At 44.3% G+C, this 25,631-nt stretch overlaps 1 protein-coding gene across 3 annotated transcripts in view; it reads left to right on the plus strand.

Moving 5' to 3' along the window:
- Positions 1-25,631, plus strand: part of LOC135394860 (leucine-rich repeat-containing protein 70-like) — a 404,291-nt gene that overhangs the window by 20,401 nt on the left and 358,259 nt on the right. Inside the window, exon 2 of one of the 3 annotated variants that reach the window (XM_064625891.1) lies at positions 9,803-9,847. The exons of the other annotated variants lie outside the window; for them this stretch is intronic. The gene's annotated coding sequence lies outside the window, so the exon portion shown is untranslated. The remainder of the gene's footprint in view (positions 1-9,802; positions 9,848-25,631) is intronic. 3 annotated transcript variants of the gene reach the window in all.

Here is a 25,631-nt window from a genome sequence, read left to right on the forward strand (position 1 = left end):
GAAACTAATAGTTCATTGGCAATTGTCGCCACAAGGCGCACGCGAGACGAGCTTTAAAATTATAATTAATCGCTTAATTAACACTTTGCGCATATTAACGTTTTCGTTCGTATTAACATGGTTCCAGGTGGACAAAATGAACGCACGGACTCTTCGTGTCGTCGCTGATGATAAAAAAGTTGTCTCGCGAAGAACGTTCACGAATTATCGTAATTGGCGTTTTGAGCGTTTACCTATATTAATGTCATTGTAGCTAGCCACAATTGCTTCGTGGCGCTAACGAGCAATTAAAAAATGTAATTGTAGCGCAGATTGTTCGATATAATTGTGTGTGTGCTGAGGCGCTATAGCCTTACGGTTTGCGTCATAACGCTAATTGGTAACGTTAGCGTCAACGGGGAAGTTACGTAGTAATTGTCTAATGATAAACGATACGGCACAGTCGGACAGGAATATTGGGTGCCGTAAAGTGTGAAATGTGTTTCGGTATGAACAGTTATCGCGCAAAATAAGTGACGTACCGACTACGTCACCTATGGCTTATACACATTTTCTCTTTTATCGTACTCTTACATATCGAAGAGATCTGGTCAGCGTCTCACTACGGGAGAAGTCATGTGCTCAAGATAACGAGTGGTTATGGCTTGGGCTGTCGCTTCTGTGACGTGAGTGCTCAACGCAGGAGTTTCTTCGCAGACACTCTGCAACGCTCTCGACCTCTTCCCTCTCGACCCCATCGCTCTCGCTTGTTCTTTTGGATATGGCAGGTCTGAGTTTCCCTTCTGTCCTCCGTTCGATTAACGTGATATTCGAGGCGCCTTGGTATTCCCCACGTTCCATTCAGGTTGATTTTGTTTGCCTTTCAAGTGCAGCGATCATGTTCCACGCTCGCCGTTTCGTGACAACTGCTGTGCGATATCGGATTGCCTCGTCTTGGATATTTTACTCTTCTTTAAAAGTGACATCTGTGTGCATCTTTCCGCTTCAAGCCTTTGAACGAAGCCCCGGGATAAGCAGATGCGCCGTTTGTTTGTGTGCGCCGCCGGTAATTTTTTGTACACGTGTTCGAAGCAGGGCTTGTTGAAGTGCTTCTGAGGATGGTAGACGGAGCGTTGCATTTTCTTCAGTCGAGTTGCGAAAAAAAAAAGGAGTTGCATGTTTTTACATTTTGATGATCAGAAAAGGTTGATCTGTATCTCGTATTAGTTAGGAGGACGGCGGAGGAAATGGTCTATAGACTAGAATGTGGATGCAATACAGAAGATTTTCTTCTTAATTCTTATGTAGCTCCATGTTATTCCGCGTTGAAGGCAGAAACATTTCAGAACCCGTTGTAACGTCTCGCGATACTTTTTTTATCTCTTCCTCTTGTTGACGAGACGCTTTTTTCTGCATATTTTACAAGCATGTTACAAGCTACATGTTACATGGTACAGCATGTTACAAGCAGCATATTTTACAAAGTTCGGTTCTTGTCCCGTGTCTGTCCTGTCTAGTTCCCCCCTTCGTTGCTCCTCAGACTCAAGGAGATTTTTTTCGTTCAATCGTATACACCAGCTCGCTTGTTTCCTCTACTTATGTTCAACGTTACAAAGTTCATTCGTATCTTTTATTCCCTTTTTTTTACATGTGTGTTTTAACTCACCTCTTATAATTTACACTGCTGTTAGTACCTGGTATACAACGTTTTTCGCAACAAGCTTCGTCAAACGCTGAACTAAAGTTCAATACTGAAAACCCTCTTCCGCCCCATCCTTTTCCGTCCCGTTCCACTTCGAAGCAACATGCAGCCTGGCTTTCAGAAAATTACCCATTCCTTTTGGTCCCTAATCTGCCCGGCGTTAAGGAAACACAATTCCCGAATGAACCCATCAGCTGCTCCTGAAGCACGACGCAGAGAAAGCGAAAACGCTCAGCACACATGAGATGCGCGTCTCAATCTGACTGTGTTTAGCGGAACTGCTCAGCCAAATGGCATCTAAATGGAGAAAATCGTCCTCGTGCATAAATAAATAAGACAAAACCCTCTTCTTCAATTGCATTCTGAGACGCTCCCAGTGAATTGGCAACGCTTTCCTTCCTTCACCTTCTTTCTCTCTTCCCCCGTGCGTTTCTGTTTTCCAGGTCATCTTCTAACGTTGTAGCTGCGTGTTAGATTTTTTTTTTTTTCGAGTTCGATTTTCGGAATGCCAAGGAATGGCCGTTCTTCGGGGTTATTAGTGAAATGCGATAGCAGTTGCGTCTGTTTGCCCTTTACTTATTTTTTGACATTTACGTTACTTGTGTTTTTGTACGTTAGATAAGGAACTCCCGGAAGGAACTCGCGTAAGGAGGCAGACGAAAGGCACAACATTATGAGACTTTGAAGAAACTGTCTCTTCTGGGCACTGTACGACTTCGGTCCTCATTGTAAAGCTTATCATTATATCTTCAAATCATAGCGACGGAGTATCAACACTAAAGATGAAACAGTCCATTCGTTATCACTCAAATAAAGTTGTGGTTGTTTTTGGTTCTTTATGTCGTGATCAACATGTGCAGTGTCATCGTGCTTCTCAAGCTTAGCCATGCACCATGGTGGTCAATATTCCTGTTCTGCTTCACTTTGCAGTGGGACAGCGCGTTGAGATTACGGTATCGATTACATATACAGTTCAGAAGATTTAATATTCCTCAACTTCAGGCAGGTAATGTACGATACGCTGACGTGCTCCGTTTTACATATCGAACACTTCCTCCATCGTCGCTAATCTATTCCATACACAATATTACACACGCGAGTGTAAGGATGCGTATCATATGCGCCTCAGCAGACTCCTGCCCTTCGTTATCGTTTGCATTATTTGATAATACAACGGAACCTGCAGCCTTGCAGACGCGTTGATCCCTGAGTTGCGGGTGACAGAAAAGGATTTATTTAGCGGTGCCATTCGAAGCTGTCATTCGCAGGGTATTAGGGCTAATCCCCACCGCCAGACGCCTTCGGACAGGCGCACGTTTATCCACTGCTCCGCCAAATATAATATCGGCGAGGGAGCTATAGTGTGCATTTTCGAGTAGAGCACGTTCATTGGAAGGCGTTTTGTCTTCGTCCAATCAAAGTTGCCCCACCCTCCTCGTCCGGCTCTCCTCTCACAAGCATGCATCCGCCGAGACAAACATGTAATGACGACCTCTAAATCACACGTAAGCGCACTACTATTCAATCGTAAATAAATGCTGTGAATGCTGTAATAATCTTAATAAAATCTGTTAGCCGCGATCCACCTAGCATCATCGAAGAACATTCTCCCTGATTCATGTGCACCTGTTTCGTGAAGCACGAGCCAAAGCAATATGCACGTTGTTTGCCATGTCTGCAGAAAATATTACGGTAGTAACGCGTAATTACCCTTTCCCGCGTGAGCAAGTTTGACGGAAGCGGCATTTACGAACTGAGTATAGTGTGGGTAATTACACTCGAGCTACTTGCACGAGGCAGAGTTATCTGCCCGGAACTCTTTGTCTAAGATGGCTGTTCCGGTGAGTTGTTGTTGTTAAGGGAAAATTTGTTACGAACGTAATACACAAGCGGTCCTCAACACACTAACTTGATGGCTACACTAAAGGACCGTATACGGCACGCAAAACACAGGCAATATATACACACTATGCAACTATGTAACTACTATATAACTATGCACACTATATACATCTAAATTTCATCAGTTATATAGTCTGTATAGGCTATACCATGTCAAAGTGTGAAAGTTAGTGGCGGTTGTCGGGAACGTTGCCTATTCTTAAGTTCCACGCTGGAATCACACACGTAACATGAAAAACGGTTAGGAGCAACTAATATTTATTCGAACAAGAACTTTTGTGCAAGAGACTGCACTTCTTCAGTGCACTTCCTGAAGAAGTGCAGTCTCTTGCACGAAAGTTCTTGTTCGAATAAATATTAGTTGTTCCTAACCGTTTTTCATGTTACGTGTGTGATTCCCTCTTCGCGGGCTTCTTGACAGTGTTTCATTTTTTCCCCTTTTCGACGTTCCACGCTGGAAGTTAGTTTCGACACGTATTGACTGTGCTCACACGAGCGATAGTCCCCATATTATTCCAGTGGAAGATGCGCAAAACGTCATACCTCTCTGCTGCAAGGTGCACACGAGTGCACAACGTCGTGTGTCTTTTCGTGCTCTTCTAACCGTAGGGAATATCCGGCGACTCAGCCACGAGATATTCCCTGCTATGTACGCAGTAGGCACTTCCTGGTGTTCCTGCTACACATTCCTGAGACGCGGCGGTCAGCCCGGTGAGAAGCCCCGTGCTTTTTATTCCACTAGAATATTCTGCGGGAATATCGCTCGTGCGCACACGCGGTAAGACTGTCAAGAATAACGAGGGACAAGGAAAAAGTACACCGAAGAAATCAAAAGAGGACATTAAATATATTTTCTTCCTTGTGACGATATTCGCTCTTAACAAAAGCTGTTGCCAAGGCGCTTTCTTGGCTATGCATAACGAACGGCTCTTCCATAATATGCCTATCAAAGACACACTATAGCCTGAAAGCCCAATATAGATGGAAGCCGCGAGGTGCGTAGTAAGAAGCCTTCCTGTATTGCTGGAATATGAGAAATTAGAATTCGAGGGAATCGCCACACATTCCGTAGTTCTCGAGTGGGTGGAACGTTAGCGTGAAATAAACATGACTTGTATCTACCACTTGACGATGTGTTTACCACATCCTTCTAGAGAATTACCTGCGTAACGTCTGTGCAGTTGACCCGAATATTGTTCTGAGTGTTTTCGCGCTCTTGTCTGTATAGGAAGGCATACGAAAATATTTTTCATAATCACGTAATACAGAAAATAATACAGAAAATGGAAAAGTAGAAAATCCAGGCAACCGTTGAGGGAACGTGAACACGAGAACCTCGAGACCAACCTTCTATAGTCTTTCGTCTATTTTATAGTCTTTCGTCTATTTCATAGCCTAAATGAAATGCCTAAATTTTGAGACGTTAGCCAAAGCGTCGACATAGGTCTTTTTGAATAAAGGCTTTCTTCCGTCCAACTCTCTCTCCCTCTCTCTCTGAAACATTGTCCGATCCGAGCACCGATCCCAACTGTGAAGTGTGCATGACCCGGATCGCTCGGCCTAATAAATAAGCGCACACTGATCCAAAGGAGTGGCAGTTGCGCAGAGTGGCCTCCTGTATATTCTGAGTGCTGCTTTCGATTGATTTAAACACACCTACACCACGACACGGTTTGAGGAACGTGTGATAAGTCTAATTTCTTGACAGAACGCTCTTCATCAGTAACAGCTATGAATACGTTTTCGCCAAACTGTCACCAGAGGCACCGTAGTCCATCCTGATCACGAATAAAGGGAGGGATGAAGGAGAGGAGGTGCAATATTCCGGCGAAAGGAGAATCTGAAATTTGGGGGCATGTATGGCGTCACAGCAAATTATCTGTTTTACGGTCCTACACGGAGGTTGACTACACTATAATTCCCGTCGGAATGCACCGAAAAGAAGCCTACGCAAAGGCTCGTGTAAGGTTCATGTAAGTTGCATAACTCGTACATACCACGGTTTCCGTAGCCCCGACAGTACTCGTCTACAAACAGAAGAAACGCAGCTTACAAATCGCATAGTATGAAGGGACGGACCCAAGCTGAGAAGGCATTTCTAAGAATTACCTGGAGGAAATGCCAGTAACTGTGGTGCCGTATTACCAAGAGCAAATAGAGATCGATGGGGCAAAATGTCGCTGACGTAATAATGAACTCGTAAAGGTGTTTCTGTTACCTGTCGTTTGCCTTTTACGGCGCATATTATATGCATCAAAGAGATCAGACTAGAAGGTAGCTGGCGAACAGAAATGTTGCGCGCGCGCACACATTGATGGAAATAAAGGAATGGAATGGGGTTGCCAAGCCATTCCAGGAGTGAGAATTGACCGTACCTTTTCATTCCGAGGAATTGAAAGGAATGGAATTATCACAAGTCTTCATTCCTCCGAATGGAATTGGAATTGAGTGGGTGATCCCATTCCGCAACCCCGATATCAACGCTACTGGACCATGGGGGGGGGGGGGGGGTATGTTTATTAAGAAAAAAAGAAAGGAAAGGTTAGCCAGGCAAAGAGCCGGCTTGCTATTCCGAAAAAAAGGGGGGAAGGGGCAAACGAAAAATTAAAGGAAGGAAAAACAACAAACCATGGACCATGGGCCCAGCACCTTGCCTACGGTAAAGGGGCGGTGGTCGATTGCGTGTAATTCCTTGCTGCAAGATCTCACGCGCCTGGTGGTCGTCAGGGCAGACTATATAAGTAGGTGATGCAGGCCAGCGCGCACATCGCATGATGCACAAAGGTCCAATGGCACACGGCAAAGACGCTGCGTCATAACTGGGGTAAATGCAACATTCAGACACATACGGCGAAGAAGAGACGCGTAGTGTCGCGGAAGGCGATGAGGAGGCGACACAGAGGGAGACGGATCCACCGCGTGGAGCAGAGGGAAGTGATCCAGTTGCGTACTAATCCCTCTCTTATCCCTCCCTTACCGAGCCACGCTTAACCGAAGACGGTGGATAACGGACGCCTCCCTCCTCGTGATGTTTGGGGGAGGGACGTATTGCATTTTTGGGTCGATGGAGTGCAGAAATGTATTGGGCGAGATGGCACGTTCTGTGAAATCTTGGACACAGCGAGAGCGCAAGCGACGTATTTGGAGCAGGCAGGCAGACATTGAAAGCGGGATGCTGAGACTCAAGGCAGCCGTGGTATGGGCACGTTTCGCAGCAATGTCTGCACGGGTATTTCCGGGCTATATTGCCAACTGTACGATGGGACAAGCGTAAGCTTACCCACATCACGCTTCAAAAATAAAGCGCCACATGTGTAAATGCTTACCGGAATGAATGTACATAATACTGACTGTAGATACAACCTGTACTTATTGTAACTATTGTCACTGCCTGACACCAAGTTAACGCCAAGTTTTTTAGGGTGTGTTGTGCGTAAATATCTTCTGAAACGAATGCACATAATATTGTCTCTACTTGTAACTGCATGTTGTATGGTAGTGTCTCGGTTTAGTTGTACGTTGTGTGTTGTTACCGTCAGTAAAGTTTCCTTTAACAACTAATGCTACCTATTTTGCGTAGTGATGTAATGTAACTATAATGTACTGTAATATAACTATATATTTAATATACTTAATGTAATATAACTACAGTAATGCAACGTAACTATTGCAATATACATAGGCAAGAGTAAGTAAGGCGACAGCAGTTCTTTTCGGGTTTTCGTGCGTTTCCTGGCAGGCTTTTAGGTAAATGGCGGCACGCCTCCTCATGAAGTCGTCCCACGATACAATATATCCTTCACATGTCATCCGCATCGTCTTGCTGTACTGTTTTCGTATATATACGTCGTAGCTGCTTCGCTACGCTAACAAAGCTTGGATAGTAGTATGTACGCTCACCTTCGTGCCCTTTTTCAGCCCTTTTCCAAATATTTAACACAAACAATCTTTCATCGTCTCACAGGTTGGTCTTTTCGAATGTCAGAGATATGTCGAATATTCATGACATATCCCTCGTATCTACGTCTGAAATGGTAACCGATATTTGCGCCACGAATCTAACAAAGCCTGAACTATCCTGAGCCAACAAAGACAGCCCAACTCTCAGGAAACGCGTAATAATTGGAAAGCTGCATCGATCGAGGTAGTTTCTGCAATGACATCAAAAAGCGAATCGAATCAATATTTATCTACGAGGAACCATATCCGATTTTGTTTGCTTTCCACGTAGTGAATGCATCGACTAGGCTTAATAACATTAACGCTTGAGTGAATGTCTCTCGGTATCAGTTAACAAACCCGGTTCTTGGCTGTTCTCTGGAGCTTGTTAATGGAAATGATTGCCTCAGGTCCACAGATTGCGTGAGGCAATTGCCGCATGAACGACGGAAATCTTGCCCTTCCCGGAATAAGTTTTTCCAATAACAAATGAGCGGCCGTTAAGAGGAACTTTTTAGATTGTCTTTGTGCAAGTTCACATGTATGGGGAGAGAGGGTCTTTAGAGGGCAGGTGTACGACAAGAGAGGACTCCCGAATGCGTGGAGGAATTGAGATGGACGTCTAACAGTTGTAACAAAGATTTGTCTAGCAATGTTAATAACATGTCAGTATTGAAGTATTTTTATTGCATATTTTTTGTGATGCACATTCTTCATTAAACACAGTAGAATTTCTCGGTATACCAATAAAACTGCTCATTACACCCTACAGTTTAGAGGCATTAGTTTTACTTGTGTTCATAACTATGGGGGCAAATCAAGAGTCAGCGTTAGTTGCTACGCTAAATATGATTAATTCTTCATTTGGTATATTAATCACCTATGTAATAACATACTGCTGATGCGAAAATAAAGCGCGTCATACTGGTGGCGAATCCTCAAGACACGCAAAATACGATAGATACGACGTTATTCAACACTATAGCCTTTCATATTGTCCTGAAAACAAACTTCCATGTAGAGCCAATGATAATCAAAACGCTTATTGTTAATTTCTTTTTGATCACATGCATCAGTGTTGGCAGAGGCCAATAATGAAATTCCATTCATTGCTTCTGCAGATACCAATGTCTGCCAATTTTCTCTAGACAAAAAACTAAAGACTTAATATGGTATGGATGATAAGATGGAACTGGAAACGTACTAAAAGTCATACAGAAGGAGTAATAATTTTATGTCACCGCAAGCAACCCGTTTCAGGAAATTGATCAGGAGTCATCGTTCGTCCTTGGTTAATACTGTTCCGTGCTCTGCCTCATTTGCCGCGCTCAAAAAGCTTGAACTTATCTTGAAGTCGGACACGTGGAAATACGTATGAGGTAGACGTGTACCGATCACTGTTGTATGCCCACTATTCGTTTGCTTGCATTCCGAAGTTTTCCTGTTGTTGTTGTTCTGATATACTAGAAGTTGTGGGTTCAGTTGTGAAGGAATTAATGAATTAATTAGCAAAGCACAAATCTAGTAAAACTAGAGGCATATGTCGTGTCGGTACTTACTTCAATTTTTTTCTTTTGTGTATCTAATATAATATTATCTCCGAGGCTGATTACTTATACGAGTAGATGTTTGCATGCGAAGCGATACATAACCTACTCTTGAGGTGAAAGGGGGCTCATAATCGCAGCTTTTCCTGAGCTTAATTGTTTGGAGCTGGGCATGGTCAAGAGCTGAGGCAGGCAGCATTAAAAGTATCGATATCATTGTAGCCCATACAGGAAGGTGGCGAACACCTTAAAAATTAGGAAAAAGCATGTAGGTTTTTGAAATAATGTGTAGCACATATCCCGTTACGTAAAGACACATAGCATGTAATTGTAAGATCGTGACGTGTTGCTGGGGGATCATTTTAATTTAGTTTCACTGTTTCCTTTGTATTCTGTGTCATTTCAACCTATAATTGCTACTATAACAATACTAATTATTGACGGCCTAAGTGTTCTAATTACATAAGAAATATTGGTGCTCATCTCGGCTGGTGAAGCAAGCAACCAGTACTTTCCAGAATTTTCCACGACAGTTCAATTTGTATCGTTCGCGTGAAACATGTACGTGTGACACGCTGGGGGGGGGGGGGGGATGATATATTTATTAGACGAAAAGGAAAAAAAACTGAAGAAAGGCTGGGTTTATTACTGAACTGTGGATAATGAACGTTTGAATGCCAGGAGCCGGAAGAATGTCGTCTGGCAGCTAATAATTTCCTTTTCTTCCTTGCAGGTGGGTAATTCGTTCCTGAACAACTCAATATTCTCGTAAGTGTTGGTGAGTACGCGGCTGTTTCCTCTTTTGAACAGTTGGCAGCAATCCGGTCTTTCTTTATCTTGCTTCCTCTGTCGTCTATACCTCTCCCGTACGTGAGTAGGAAAATTTCAAATTAGGTAGCGCGTCAGAGTCTGTGGCAAATCGTGTCACGTGTCAAGTTAAGCAAACAATGAAGGGAGCGTAGGAAGCTTGAAGGGGAAACGAAAAGGCGAGGGAATGAATAAAACGGGAGACACGGAAATCCCGATGGGGTTGACTTCTCTTCCAGACGCTGCACTGCACGCGAATGACTTTCCGTCCGAACACAATTTGAGCAGACACAATAAAAATCGCTAAAACAGTGCTAAAAACAAATGAAGACGTCACCGGGCAGACGCACTGCTGGTGTCGTCCTTATTTGTTTTTAGCGTTGTTTTAGCGATTTTATTATGCGTGACCAGCAGGCCCAAATCGGTACTTTATTGAGCAAACACTCTTTGGAAGTATTAATACAATACGAGGAAACAGGAAGTATTGTTCTCGGTTGATTACTTTTTTTTGCTCGTCACCTTTGCGAAGTAAGGCACGAAGATACCTGAATCTAAGCGGACAACCCTGTTTTATATCATGTTCCTCCCAATATTTGTCTTTCTTTCCTGTCCATTCATGCACCTATGAATCCTGCAGTGGTTGTTCTAGACGGGTGCACGTGAATTTTTGTATTAAAAGTATGCGGAACTTCACAGTAAAAATTAGACTACGCTGCACCTAAGTTTACTGCCGTGTGCCAGTAGCTTGTTCCGTAATCTTTGTCGCAATTTGAATTTTCGATGCCCCATATAGAACTCCAATATTCCTCACCCCGTTGTCTCATTAATCTCCTTTCGTTTTATGCCGACTTTGCTATCATGCATCTATGTCATTGACTCGTCGCCTAAGCCCTGTACTTCTTCAACTGTCATCCTTTAAATAAAGTATGCAACGAGTAGCTGCGAGGCTAAAGCGTGTTATTCGTCTTCTCTGCTTCGTTGGCCTTAGCTATACCAGGTTGTGATGTCCACATCGCGAAGAGGGATTATTGGAGGATCCCGCTCGCCATTACATCGCGGGAAGACAGCAAATCCTTTTTGCATGAGCTATGGCTTTGAAGGGTGCTTCTACGCGGAGCTATATTTAGGTATTCATTCGCATAAAGTTATAAGCGCTGTTGAGTAGCCGGCATTCGTGTTGATGGAGCCAATTAACAGCCCCACGTTTCTTTTCTAATTCAATTGAAATATTTTCTTCTTTGTTTCTTTAGAATTACATGCTGACGTTATTAGTTTCTCTTAACTTATTATGGAGTCACGTTACTCCCAGCAACATACTTCGGGGGCATTTTCTGCGACATGTTTGCGTCCCATAGTAAAGAAACAGCTTAAAATCTATAGTCTTCTACATATCTTAGAACGGTGCCGATCCGTTGGTTTCTTGTTTCATTGATTCTTGATGAGAGAGTAACGTCGTAAATCGCTGTCTTACGGGCACGAAATTAAACTATCTTCGCTTCGAAGGAATACAAATTGTGCGAGGAATGTTGTCCATCCTTCGATTCGTAAATTGGAGTTACTCCGCTTCAGAAGAAGAATGCGTCCTCGCGGGATTGTTACAGCACGGAATGCGTATATATTTTCAGCACTCGACAATTGCTAATACATTCACGTGACATGTGCATGTGACATTCACGAGCGAACGTGGTCATTTATTCAATTTATTCAATTGAAAAAAAATTGTTAAATCTTAGTATAACCCACGAGAAATGCGATAAGCCATAAGTCAAGTTAATCGATGTGTGTCATTGATTGATAGGCGTTAATAGGCGATGGTTTATTGATTGAGTCACGGAAAACTTCAGATATACACCGTGCAGTCAGTTTTATGCCTGTTTGAAATACATAGAAATAAATGTTGATGTGCAACGAAATAAGAAAAATAATGCACGAAAATTTGGCGCGTTCGTTTCGTGACGGCATAGATTGACCGCGCAGTAAGTCCTCTTGTATCTCCTCCGAGATATTCCTGTTTGGTGCCCGCGTCAGATAATGTTCGGAGCGCAAGCTTTCACGTACGAACACATTTGTGAAATCACATTTTCATTAAGATACTACTACATACTACAGGTTGCACCATAATGTTTCACTTTCCTTGTCCATGCATTTTTGTCAACGTCAATGTCTTTTTTTTTCTTTCCCACAAGGCTTATTATATTCATGTACGTCTGTGTATTTACTGCTGGGACTGTTATACAGGGCACGCCCTCACAGTCCAATTTGTAACTCATTGAAACTCAGAAAGAGTAAATAAAACCTGAAACATGATAAGATATGAGTGTTGCCTGTAAATTTTTGTAGGTACAAGCGTTTTCTGACGACTTAAGAGACTTGACCTTAGCCCTCAATGCCTTTGTCACTCGCGCAAGGAAGAGAAAAACCTTGAACGCGATGGCGTTGAGCGCCATGAAAACAGGGTCGATAGCCACCATACTTAATTGCTTCCTCACATCTTTCCCATATTGCTTCACGTGAAATAGAGAATAACGAGCGGTGCAACCAATTTATCCTTTCAATCTGCTTTCATGCCGGGAAACCTTATTTTGGTGGCGCCGTCCTTCCATCGATTAACTTAAGAGAACTGTCAGAAAACGAAATTCTGAGCTGCTTACGTTCCATTCTCTGCAGTAATGTATTTGGGTATTTGAGTAATGGTCTTTAAGTGATGTGTTATTGGGAACGGCTAAAAGACTGTTTTTCGGTGGCACCCTGTCATATATACTGCCAACCTAATGGGCATCCTCGAAAGCGCCCAAAAAGGTGCCGCACGTTTTATCACTAATACTTACCAGTACCCTTCTAGTATCTCTTCTATTAAGTGTTCTATTGACCTTCCCGACCTTGACCTCCGCAGAAGGTACGTTCGCATTTGCTTGTTTCGTAAGTTCCTGGTTGGTGTCCATACTTTACATTTTTTTTTTCGCCTGCTTCATGTGTGTCCCCAAGATTGGATCATTAATTGAAACTAGAACCCATCAATGGACATGCGTCTCAGTATTTATTTTCCTTTTTCCCACGCTCAGTCGTTGAATGGAATGGCCTTCCCGACTTCTTGGTCACAACTGACAATTACAGATCATGCCACATTCAAACGCTCACTGTCCATGTACATCGGTGTCTAATATGCATACCATACCTGTGTATTCATGTTTAACTGTGTGTTAACACTATTTTTCATATGTCCTGTTTCATGTTCTTGGTTATTTGGTCAATGTTTACTATCTATCTTGTACCATGTTCAATGTTACTATGTCAAGATATGTTGCCATATTATCGTTTTTGCTCTCCCTCATGTAACGCCGTTGTAGGGCCCTTGAGGAATGTACATAAATAAATATACCAGCTCCCGTGGCATAGTGGTTAGAGTGATCGCTTTCCACGCCGAGACTGGGAGGTGACACGGGTTCGAATTCTGTCACCGGCTGTGCTGTCTGAGGTTTTCCCTGGGTTTTCCGAAGACTTTCTAGTCGAATGTCGGCACAGTTCCCCTTGAAGTCGGCCCAGGACGCATACTAACCCCCTGTCCCCCACTCCTTCCTGCTGTCCTCTCTTCATCTGTCCACGTCTATACGCCGCTCATAGCCACAGTTGCTTCGCGGCGCTAACACGGAATTAAAAAAAACACACAAATAAATATGCGGACTGAGAAAAAATTCTTGGGGACCTATAGTACCTTTAAGAGAGTCACCTAAGAGTACTTTTTTACCTCTCTGTTTATTGTGATTTCCTTTCACCTCAACGTTAATAATAAAGTACAATAATAAAGTTAGGCAGTTTACCGTGTCCGCTTACTGATCCCAAGGTGTCGGGTTCGAACACGGCCGCGGGCGCCGGCAGCTTGGTGGCATGGGATAAGTTGCTTCCGTGAGGGTCGTTAAATAACGGTGTGCCGTGTGCTAAGATGTCGGGGCACGTTGAAGAACCGTCAGGGCACCAAAATTAATCCCCGTGTACCGACTACTGCGACGCCGCTGATGACCATAATTGTCTCGTGACGTAAGGTCACGAAATATAGTCAAAAGTGAGGCAACAGCAGCAACATGATGATGATACGGAAAAAGTGAGCTGCCGCTTCAAAGGGACACTTTCAGAATGTTAACAACTGAAAACTGGAAAAAGAGCTTGGTTTGTCCGTTAATTAGAACAGTGTTTCTTTTTTTTATATACTACATCTTTTCAGTTCATGACGCAGTCAATCCTGAAGAAAAAAAAATTATGTACGACGACACCCTAGGATCTCTTACCTCGTTATAAGCATCACACAGAAACCCTCGCCGCACATAATCTCACAATACAGCATCACTGTGTTCAAATTGAGGCACATTCGTCCTCAGGAGAGTATAGTTAATTTTAACTTCTCGTTCAGTGTTCGACGGGTAGTTGACAACAAAGTCCCTCACTACTGAGCAGTGTGTGTGTGTGTGTGTGTGCCTTACAACTAACGATCTGGTTGACTCACCGAGAAGTGGCGCGCGGCTTCCAACTATAGTAATCAGAGTAGTCCGTAATACGACGTGTCTCTTTATATACGACGACGAGTTGGTGCTCTAAACGAACAGGCACTGTTGCCTTCTGAGTCTGAAGCAGCGGTTTGTTTGCTGCTGATCTTCAGAAGTTATGTAACGAGACGTTGAGTGAATGTGCGGGCCTTAATTGGCGTATACGCTTCTACTTTCAGCTCTGTGTAAGATATGTCTCCACTTTATCGAAGAACGCTCTCGTGTCGCTGAAGCTTGTCCTGGATTCTGCAATATCTTAATCAACTTACGTTATGCATGTTGTGATACCATCGGTGTCGGAATGTTATTCCTGCGACGAAATCCCGTCGCTGTCGCCGTACATATTAACCTTCAGGATATAAGTGCAGTATACGATTTTACAGGCTCAGGTTGATACAGTAAAACTGTTTCATATTATGGGAGCATTAGAGCAAACAATGCTTCTGATAAACTATCTGATATGCCTCTTGACAGGTTGATTGATCCGGCTGTCCTATGCTGCGCGCCAGCGAAAGCGCCGAAAGAGGAGAAATCATCTCTGGCGTTAATGACGCGTGGCGCGTAACTTAATGGTGCGTCGTTACCGAATCATTATTCCTCCAGCGCGAATGATTTTAATTGAGCAAGTGGGGGACCATATGCTACGTGCCACTTGCTCAATGAAAACCATTCGTGCGGGAAGAAAGTGTTGCGTTTATGGTAAAGAGCGCTAGTTTTTCTGAGAACTTGCGGTATGGTGGAGTGGGTACAGCACTCCCTCTTTAGTCGTAGTTCCAAGGTCGCACTGAACAGTGGAAGGTGGTGGGTTCGAATCGACCACCTGTGCGTGTCTCATGTTTCCCCTAGGTTTTCCGGGAGACTTTCCGGACGGTTGCCGCTGAAGTCGCCTCTGTACGCGTACTAACACCAATGCCCCTACTCCTTCCTACTGCCCTCTCTCAGTATGTTCACGTATGTATGCGACCCACGGCCACAGTTGATGCGCGGTGCTAACGCGGAATGAAATATTTTCTGAATGATGGGATGCTTTCTCAGATAAAACGAGAGAAAAAAGTTATTTTTAACTGTGTGTTCAGCACACGAACTTTCTCGAAGGAAAGACGAAAATGCAAGTTGTAAATTGTGTGTTACTCCTAACGCGTATGTGACTATCACGCTGAATACTTTGAATCTTTTGGTAAGCATAGTCAAGGTGCAAGACGACGTTCTACGGAACAGGGAATTGGCTCGTGACGGGTCAAGTAAGCGACATACTGTGCATAAGCTCAGGCCTCGGCCTTCTTCATTTTGAAGTGCAATGCATGGCTGTCCTCCCAGAGCGTAGTCCTAATCGAATCCGAAATGCGACCTTCACTATTGTCTATTGTCACACATAATTGTAAAAGCGTCGCAACATTGAACGTCGTCGCAAGAGACCCGGGGAAGCACGTATTGCTTAGTTCGCTTCTTGTGCGTACATTGCGCCCATGCAGGCAAAGCACGCTTTACAGGAGATGATTCGGACTGACTGACTGACAATTGTTGGCAATTGTTTGGCTGACTCCGAGCTTATAGATGCGTTCTGCATCAGTACAACGCAGATTAGATAGTTGTGGAAAAGGAAGCTGCATGGAGAAGTTTGCCCTCGCGTCTGATTACTTTACGTCTTTCTTGGGATGTCTTTTTGTTCATGGAAAAAGGTCGAATACAACAACGGCCCTAAACTAGTATTATCGACCAGTGCTATTTCACCTTACCCTTCTTTGGCAATATCCTTGATATCGCAGCTTCGAGCTCACCACCATTCCTAGCTCATTATCTCTTTATGCGCACCAAGTGTACACATCCAGCTGGTGCGTAGTGTAACAGCTGATGTTTGTGTGTGGTAGCATATGTACAGACGGGTGGTTTCTACACAAACGAGCTCTTTGCTCTCTGGTGACTGTGTATTCCTGAGTCAAACGACATTCTTGGCGCCATCGAAAGCGATGTAAATTCTCAACGCGCTTTCCTTCTAAGCGCGTAAGCTAATTGGCTGACAGTAGTAGCATTCTCTATGATACCACTTCCGTTACAATAAAGGCTGTAAAGTTCAAATTCTGCGGCGCTTGTTGGACATTCCGGGGAGATACATCGGGAAAAATCGGCGTCATGTAGTAGAGAGGCCCTAGTGTAACATCGTAGCGCTCGAACAAGGCTTGTAGAATGTAAGCAAATTCAACTGAAAAAACTGCTGACCTTGATCTGTTATCTAACCACGCCTGCTATCCTCGTAGAGGTGGGCTTCTGTTCAACGAGAGCAGTGCTGACGTGAAACCAATGTACCGTCTGTCTCCCAAACCAGTTAGCGAGCATTTGATTGCATTTGTGTTCCAGCTTCATTCACATTCATTCATTTTACCGCCTTATACAGTGGACCCACCAAAGAGAGAATTAATAAAATAGAAAGACAACACCGTACTGTTTTAAATCTCCGTTCCGCGCGAAACGAACAACAACAACTTTATTTTCGGCCTTGGAGAGTGGGGAGTTTCATCGCAACAGGCGATACTCTACCCCAGTGCTTGGTGGAATGGGGGGAATAAAATAACGAGCCCCTTTATAATAACGATCGAAGTCCGATGGTGTCCAGAAATGTCAGAAGAGCTTTGAGCGCAGAGCGTTGCTGGGCTGGATTGGGCCAGGGACCAAGCAATTTCGGTAGGGAGAAAGGGCGAGAGTCCAGCTGACGAAGAGACTCGGAGAGTGTGATTCGGGAAGGTTCGTAGTGAGGGCAATGAAGAAGAATGTGCTCCAGATCCTCAAGAGCACCACAGTGGCAACAGGTGGGAGAATCAATTTGTCTCAAGCGGTAACGCCACTGAGCTGTAAAGGCCACATCGAGGCGCATGCGGTGGATTAATGCAGCATCCTGACGAGATGTGTTTCGTGGCATGCGGAAAGCGAGCATGGGATCAACTCTGTTCAACATAGAGGGGGGAAGAATGTCGGTTGTCCGCGCGCGAAACGTTTGCCTCGTCCACATTAGAAAATTGAGATCCAGTGAACTTTTTGGGGGAAAATAGAGCGTAATTTAGTAGATGGGTTCCTGGGTATGATTTGTGCATAATTCAGCCGTGAGTTCTTTGCAATGACTTATTGTTTTGTGAAAATGAAATTAAGAAGAAAAAGAATAAACGTGCTTGTGTCTTTTGAGGTCATGCACTTATGGGAACTTTGTTTTTCTTTGCGCGTAGTGTCTTAAAATGTGGTCGAGTTATGGCGACGACCTCACATAGGTGAAGCAGACATCTGGCGCTTGCTACTCAACGTTATGCGGGATCAAAGCAATTCCTCGCAGAATATTTCGGCATTCGGGACGACATACTCACGAAGGTGTTTGCGATACGATGAAGTTTAACATACATGGAAATTCCATCAAGTTGTAAAAGTAGTAGTTACACGTACGATGTGCACCAAGATGTATGAGAGCAAGGGTTGCAGGCTGCGGGAGACGTCGTCTCAACAAGGTCACTGCAGACCACGGTTTGCGATTACATATGCAGAATAATGCGTGAATTTTTATTTAAAAAAAACAAGATAGCTCTTTTGCAAATGGCCTCATTCAGTTGAGCATGATGCCGCCTTATCCCACTACTTCTCATTTGTGGAGCGCTCACAATGGAAGGAGCTCCCTCATATTTTATGCAGATGGCACTAAGAAGTCAGAGTTCAAAGGAAGTAAAAAAAAAAAAGCGGACATCATTTCTTTCACTTCCTGATCTCCTTCTGTTCCTCTTTGCACGTAAATTGAAAAAAAGGTTCTTTGTCTTCTTCCTGGGAATGGCTGCTACTTAGGTCATGCGTGTGAATCCGTTGAGCAACGTTCACGCTCGTGTATGGCTCACGAATTCTGTTCTGTGCTCATGAATACGAAAACGAGGTCTGCCTTTGTGTTCTCACCAACTTTCTGTCACGGTTACTAAGAAATAAGCAGTGCCCAAGAAAGAAGTCACAAGCTATAAGACATTTACTGCAGCATTTTTAATTGGGATACGCAACCGTACTATCGTGCAGCGGTACGTTCCACGCGATAATAGAGAGCTTTAGTGTACCGTACGCTATCGCCTTTGCGCATGACAGGGATAGCGTTTGTGGTACTGCGCACTCGCAAACCATAAAGAGAGTGTTCGCGCAGTGTGCAGGACCACCACGGCTGTCCCTTACGTACGCAACAGCGTACGGTGCATTAAACCTCACTAAAGGGCGAAACGCATTGGACGTTTTCTCAGCGTCAAAACGTCGCGCGTACGCCATGGCCTTGCACACGCGGCGAAGAAACGCCAGCGAGGCGACCACCCGAAACGCATGGGACGTGTACGGAGCGAGTGACGCGCGCCACTGTTGCTATATTCGTCGACCACAAATATCTGTTAGAACGTGCCGATGCTCTTCTTTCTTGTGGTTCCTGCGTTCCTTCATTCCAGATACCATTAAAATGTTCACGTAAATTTAGTGTGATGAATTATGTTCCAAAAATTTATGCGAGCTGCTCATACGCCACCTTGTCTGCCGCACGACGGCCATGGTTCTGTCTACTTCTCGGAAAACGCGCCCAGACGCGCGCGAATATCTGTAGTTGACAGATTCCGGCGTACGCCCTCCGCGCGCGTTGAAAAACTGGTTTTTACGAGGTCACACGCACGCCGAGCGCGCGCGCGTCCTGAAAACGTCGGAAAAACGCTCCATGCGTTTAGCCCTTTATAGAGACAGGTAGTAGGCCGTCGATAACGCGGCCTTCCAAGTAGTACAGTATTTATCGCACCCAGTCAACGAAGAAGATTCTGAGTGTTAGTAGACCCTTGATTATCACCGTGAGGTGATCGTACCTACCGGAAGAAGTGGCAACTTGCGTGACTCAGAAGGCACTTTCACCACACCGTTGGTAAGGGTCATCGTGCCTACCGGAGACAATCGGAGTCGTGTGTGACTCGGAATCTTGTCCTCGGATTGGTCCTGGTTGATACGGTTCGACGCAAGCCACGTTATGAACGGTTTCCTAAAACTTTCTAGAATCGTATCTGTTTATTGGGTGTGGTAGCCGCGTTATCAACGTTCCACTAACACTCACTGTTATCACTTTCTAATATCACTCCCTACTCTCTAATACCGATGACACTGCCCTCCACATCATAAACATCCTAAAAAAATCGCACTGCATTGCTTGCTGTAGTCACTTATAAGGTGTTGTGCTTTGAGTTGCATATTTGCGTGCAGAATACGTTCAGCCTGCTGGTGTGTTTGTTAAAAGTTGAAAGTACGTTACGAGTATATGTAATCTATAAACGAGAAAAGCGTTAGTATATGTGTGAAAGAACCGCGGCGGCAAAATCGTCCATAACCAAATTAAGGAGCTCGACATCAAACGAAATCATGTCCATAAACGTCAGTTGTGTGGATAATATTTTGATAGATAAGATAGATATGGATAAGGTCTTCCTAGTTGGAGGTAAGGCGCGCTCCATCGACAACTGCCTTGCCCTCTTCTAGTAATCTGCAAGCAACCAGCGTTCACCCAATTCAGCATTTGTTTCCGAGGAGAAAACACTTCCACCCCATAAATGGCAACGCACAGAAACGTTTTCTCGCTTTCCAGCGGGGGGGCTTCGCGGCTTATGTTTGCATTCCACAAACTCAACATTCGGAAGGTCTCAACGCGACTAAAGTGAAATACTGCGATGTCCCACGCAAATGCGTTTAGAGTTAGAGGCGTACTAATTAAATTTACGGTGCTTAACAAATGTTTTGCCGCCTTCGCATCTGCGGTATGTTTCGAAACCCATTAGAATTCGTCCTTCTACAAATCTCGCAGAGGCAGTTGGGAATATTGTGGCACGAGGGTTGTGATTTTTCTGGGTGCTCGTCTAAACGCTCGATAAGGCTCGCCACCGCTGCCTTATCGAACACAGGACGCAGCAATGGACAGGGCACATACAGGGTGTCCCAGAAAACGTGTCATTGAATTACAATAAAAAAACTCGCCACCTAGAATCATGCGGTCAACAGCATTTGTTCTTATTAGGTTTTTGCCACCTCCTAATGTGAATGTCATGTACTCCAAGTTTAATTATGTAAATTTTATGTGGCGCTATGGCCCGGTGCTCCGAAAAGCATGATATATGGCTATTTTTTCCGATGGAATAGCCCCTGAATATCCCTGTAAATTATCATTAATTTGACTAAATTAGACACGCTCTTCACATTGATGGGGTAAAAAAGTGACCTTTACTAGGCAAATTTCCGACTTAAGCTCGCAAAAATTTACATAATTAAACTTACGTTACACGACATTCACATGAGGAGGTGGCAAAAACCCAGTAAGAACAAATGCCATTGACCGCATGACTGTAGGTGGTGTAGTTTTTTTTTAATTATAATTCAATGACACGTTTTGTGGGACACCCTGTATGTTGCTCTACGTAGATTAATCAGAGATCAGATCTCTACGTAGAATATACGTGCACACAGGCACCCTCGAAGTGTTCATCGTCTTTGTTCTCTTGTGTTTGAGGTGCTCGCGTTGTGGCCTTCTCACCATTGCTCCGATTTCTCGCCCCGGAACCACATTTGATCCATCGATCGGCTGTTCCTTACCTGCAATGTGTGTTTCCCGACGTGTGGCAAAGGGCCGAGGTAAGTCCCGGAATAAAGGCGACGCACTGGGAGGTCGAGATTGAAGTTTCAAAAAGTTGCCATTTGGCCACTTTTAGCTTTGCCGTCATACCGTGTAAAATGGCAAGCAAAATTGAATTAAATGGAATTGAATACAAATAAATACTAGATACCAATAAATGATTGAAAAAAGAATGAATAAGTCACAAGTTTTCAGGGCGTAACCGAAAAACAAACAAAAAAAGAAACGATCGGCAGAGCTTCAGATGCTTTTGCGAGACTTCGTTTGCTTTTCTTGATCTATTTATTATTTTATGAATGCAGCAGCTATCAATCGACCACTAGATATCTACCGTTAGACTCGGCTCGATTAATTTCCACCTTATCGAGAAGTGAAATTCAATGTTGAACCAAGCATCTTTCAAGTGCTCTGAATGCATAAAGCATTAATCTCGGAAACTCGTCGTTTATGAGAAAGAGTAGATCACTCCGGGTTCCTGACAGGTGGTCGACATTAGTAGCCACGATTTAAAAGCGATGCGTTTAATGGGCCAACCACGTGTAGGTCCCTACGTAGCCTTATAGGATCGTGTGATCATAAAATTATTCACAAGGCCGAGTGACCATGTTAGCTACAGGCTACCACATCTATACGCGTTTTAATTTTTGTCTTTTGATGATAACGCAGTGCGGAAACATTCATGAAGAGTGGAGATGCTGCGTCAATCGTTTACACATTTTGTCTTTATTCGAGGAAACTTTAGTAAGCGTTAAATAATTATCTTTTTGCAGCAGGTGGAGTTTGCTTAGTGTAAAGACATCGATGAGTGCAGTGGCCTTCCCTCGGTTCCATTAGCAACCGCTTTCAGTTTCTCGTTTATACAATGCCTTCTCAAGGCGGGTGGAAATCTGGAACCAGTTTTAGTGTTACGTTGGTCACCAGTGTCACCAAGAGGAATTTGGAGAGACGAAAGACGAAGGCTTAAAGTCGACGCGCCGACGTGACAACTTTATCGTTTACTTATCGCAATATATCGCTTGCCTAAAATAATAATTAAGATACAATAACTACTGCAATAAACTGGTCGGCTGCGATACAGACACACACTTTTGCAGAAAAAAAAGGAAGGGTAACGTGTAGGAAATGGAAGGAGATGCCAACAAGTGTTTCGTTCTCTGAGATACTTTAATGATATTCACAACGTCAGTAGGTGTCCAGTTCTTCCACGTTCAAAACGCATGATGGGAAAATACGGCGGAATATACAGAGAGAAACATCTTGAAATGACGTCAGACTTGCGACGCCAATATGATTCTCTACTGGTGCGTTCCGGCTGGCGTCCGCTATAGAATGTAAAAATAGGCTTCACTGCGAAACCCACATTGTGTGAACCCACGTCGTCAATACAACCCACGTCAATACAACCCCGAGGAAAGATACATTTTCCCGAGCTTGTTGGTAAGTACAAGGGTGCATTGGGAACTTGAGATCGGGCAGTACACCAGTAAAGTTTCTCCCCCCCCCCTCCCCCGGAGAAGTTAGTGATGCGTTCTAGGAGCAGAGGTTGATTCCAAGAAAGACGTCCGACGAGCGAAGTACTCAACAGCAACAGGGTTTAATTAATATACACACTATGTACAAGGCAATGTAAATCAAGACAAAGCCTTACGGAACAGGAACCCGGCGGGGATGGACGGTGATACCAGGTCCCAGACCTTCCTGTAGCAAGTGTCCCCGCTCGAGCTGTTCGGAAATAGCTCGCACTCGCTTATAAAGTGCGAAATTGACCACTGCCCACTACATGCAGGGTCCAATAAAATCAAAATCGTGAAACCAAAACCAAACACCTAATTCGTTAACATAACTAGGTTTGTCACGTGAATTTCCCCTTTCCCACATGAACTAAATCCCGTAAGCCGGTCCGCCATCTTGAACAGGATGTAGTATCCACAGTGCAAGTGGCTCAAGGGATTACTTCGGCCAGTAACAAAGACGCGCCAACCAAGTGGGTCATTCCCGAACGCCCAAGGCCGAAGCGGACGCCGGGGTGCGTGGGAAACATCAAGCACTAACTACGGGGTGCAGAGTGATGGAATTCATGTAACTCAATAATATTTTGCTTTTGCAATTAAAACCTTACAACACCTATCAGTGATAAAGCAAAAGCCTGGCTGAAATTAATGAGTTCAACGTGCCTGGAACTGTGCAGGGTAGATCTGTGGGCCAGCTGAAGAAGTTAGTTGAATACATCGCCATGACTACATGACTCATTCAAACGTAACCCACAATATCAACCATCTATCATATCTTGTGTTTTTGCATCTTGTTTATGCTGTTCTTAGTTAGCTACTGTGTATATTGTTGTTTCTTGCGCCTGTTATGCCCAACTCCACCCATGGAACGCCCTCTACAGGGATTTTTGGGTGTCAATAAATTGAACTGAATTGAATTCAACATATAAGATTGAAAGCAAAGAAAGGAGTACAGGCGGCGGCAAATTTATGTGATGATCCATAATGAGGTAGTGTTGGAAGTGGAAAAGTAGTGTTCGGAATGCTGATATTTTCGTAATATGTGAACATCCTAAGACGCATGTAGCAATGGCGTACGACAGGAGACATAAATGATTCATATTACCTTGGGATGAACACGGTTGCTGCAATGCAAGGCAAGGGAAAGGTTACTACCGCTATTCTTGGCCCTGCTTTCCAGACATCCTACTGTCTTTGGCTAACAGGAAGTCGCCGATCATTTGTAACGGATTCAATAAGCATTACAGCAAATGTAACGGGAGCTGCAGACGTTATCCAGATCGCCAGACATCCCTGGCGTTTCACTCCGTCACATGGGAGAGTCATCCGACTATTTCCGCGCGCTTCGTATGAGAGGAAGTTGACCGTCCAGATACACCGACGACAGTCTTAACGGTCTTGACTTAGTTGCCAAACAGTATAAGGCACCGAGTTTGCTTCCGGAGGAAATGACAAGGTGTAATCGTTTTGAAACGGGGGACAGATAGACGAGTATTTGGTGTATCTCCCGTGCTTCTATAGTAGTTCAGGCTTTCTTTCTTCGTAATAGTGCCTTGCCGTATTCCATGTGTTTTGATCGATTTTCATCGGAATTGCATTAACAAATATTACGTGAAGCATGCTAGACGAGAAGCAACAGCAGCACGGAGTGCAGGGACCGTAAAATCGGAGGTGTTTTAGAGCCAATGCATCGCATGAGCTTCCATGAAATATTCAGTTCCTAGTGCTCATGCTGGTTTTGTGCCATCGTATCGCCAGCAGTGTTCTTCCGAGGGAACTTTTACGGTGATGTGGTAAGAGTACTAAGAGAAGCGGTATCGTTTACGTTCGAATGCGTTGCTATGTGCAGGGAAAAATGCTTGCAACCGGCGTTCGTAAATTTCTTGCAAAGTTTTCGCAAGGCAAACATCTCATTTTATAAAATGTAAAAGAAGAAAATCTGTATTTGTGAGATTTTCCTAGAATTTTCAATTTTCGAAATCGTCCTTATCTTATCATCTTCAAATTTGTGCCAACATTTAACGACCTTACTTGAATGTCACATTTAAATCTTTCCTCGGTGTCCGATAAGTAGGAAAGCAATTTTCCTCTGGCTTGGAGGCTTTGGGTAGTCATGCGCACGAACTAAGAACAGCAAGCCGACCTTTCCGAAATAAACGTATATACCTCTCCCCCCTCCCCCCCCCAACATTCCTCTCGCGAAAATCTCTCGTCAGCAACAACAACAACAATAAATGAAGAAGTGATGATGACATGGGATGTTTCCCCGTGGTAGCCACAGGACACAACCCCATTTCACAGTGGTTAATGTGAGAGGATGAATTATGGTGAGAATGAGGCAACGACAGGTCGGAGTTCTGTTTAGAGCTCTTCAAGGAGTCCAGTGGCCTGCATGAAAACAAAAAGGGAGCGAAGAGCCCGGCACTGATGTTCAGGGGAGCTCCATGGGCCAAGTACTTTGGACAAGCTGAATGGTCTATGGTCGAGGAGTTCAAGTTGGCGTCGAAGTACCCGGCGTTCACACGTGTACCGCTCACGGTCCTCGATGATATGGGGGTTCGTAGCTGGGGTGCGGCAAGCTAGGCACAGCGCCGTGTTACTGTAACCCAGCTTAGCACGGAACGCAGGGGTGAAGGCGACGTTGAGTCGTAGACGCCGCAGGAGTGTCGTAAAGCTGCGAGGGAAGCCACCTGGCATCCTAAATGATAATGACGGGTCCACTGCATGGAGGAGCGACCATTGAGTGATGTCATGCAGCCATTGCTGGCGGGCCAAGGGTGACACCAACGCAGACAAGTAGACGCTCTCGTCAAAGGGCCACCTTCTACCCGAATTTACAGAATTTACCATTACGAGCGACGACGCTAATGTAGTATATACCAGTTCCAAGACTCTTGATTTTTTTTATCTTCCTATGATGCGATATTCTAGCGTTCCCGGGCCACAAAACCTCGGCACCGTTACTGAATAAATAAAAACATGTCGGCCTAAAACCCCTTCCTTGTCCCCTGGCGTCACACTGAGCTTTGTTTATCCCTCTACTTAATTAGAATC

Source organism: Ornithodoros turicata, chromosome 5, assembly GCF_037126465.1.
Source record: "Ornithodoros turicata isolate Travis chromosome 5, ASM3712646v1, whole genome shotgun sequence".
NCBI classification, from domain to species: Eukaryota; Metazoa; Arthropoda; class Arachnida; order Ixodida; family Argasidae; genus Ornithodoros; species Ornithodoros turicata.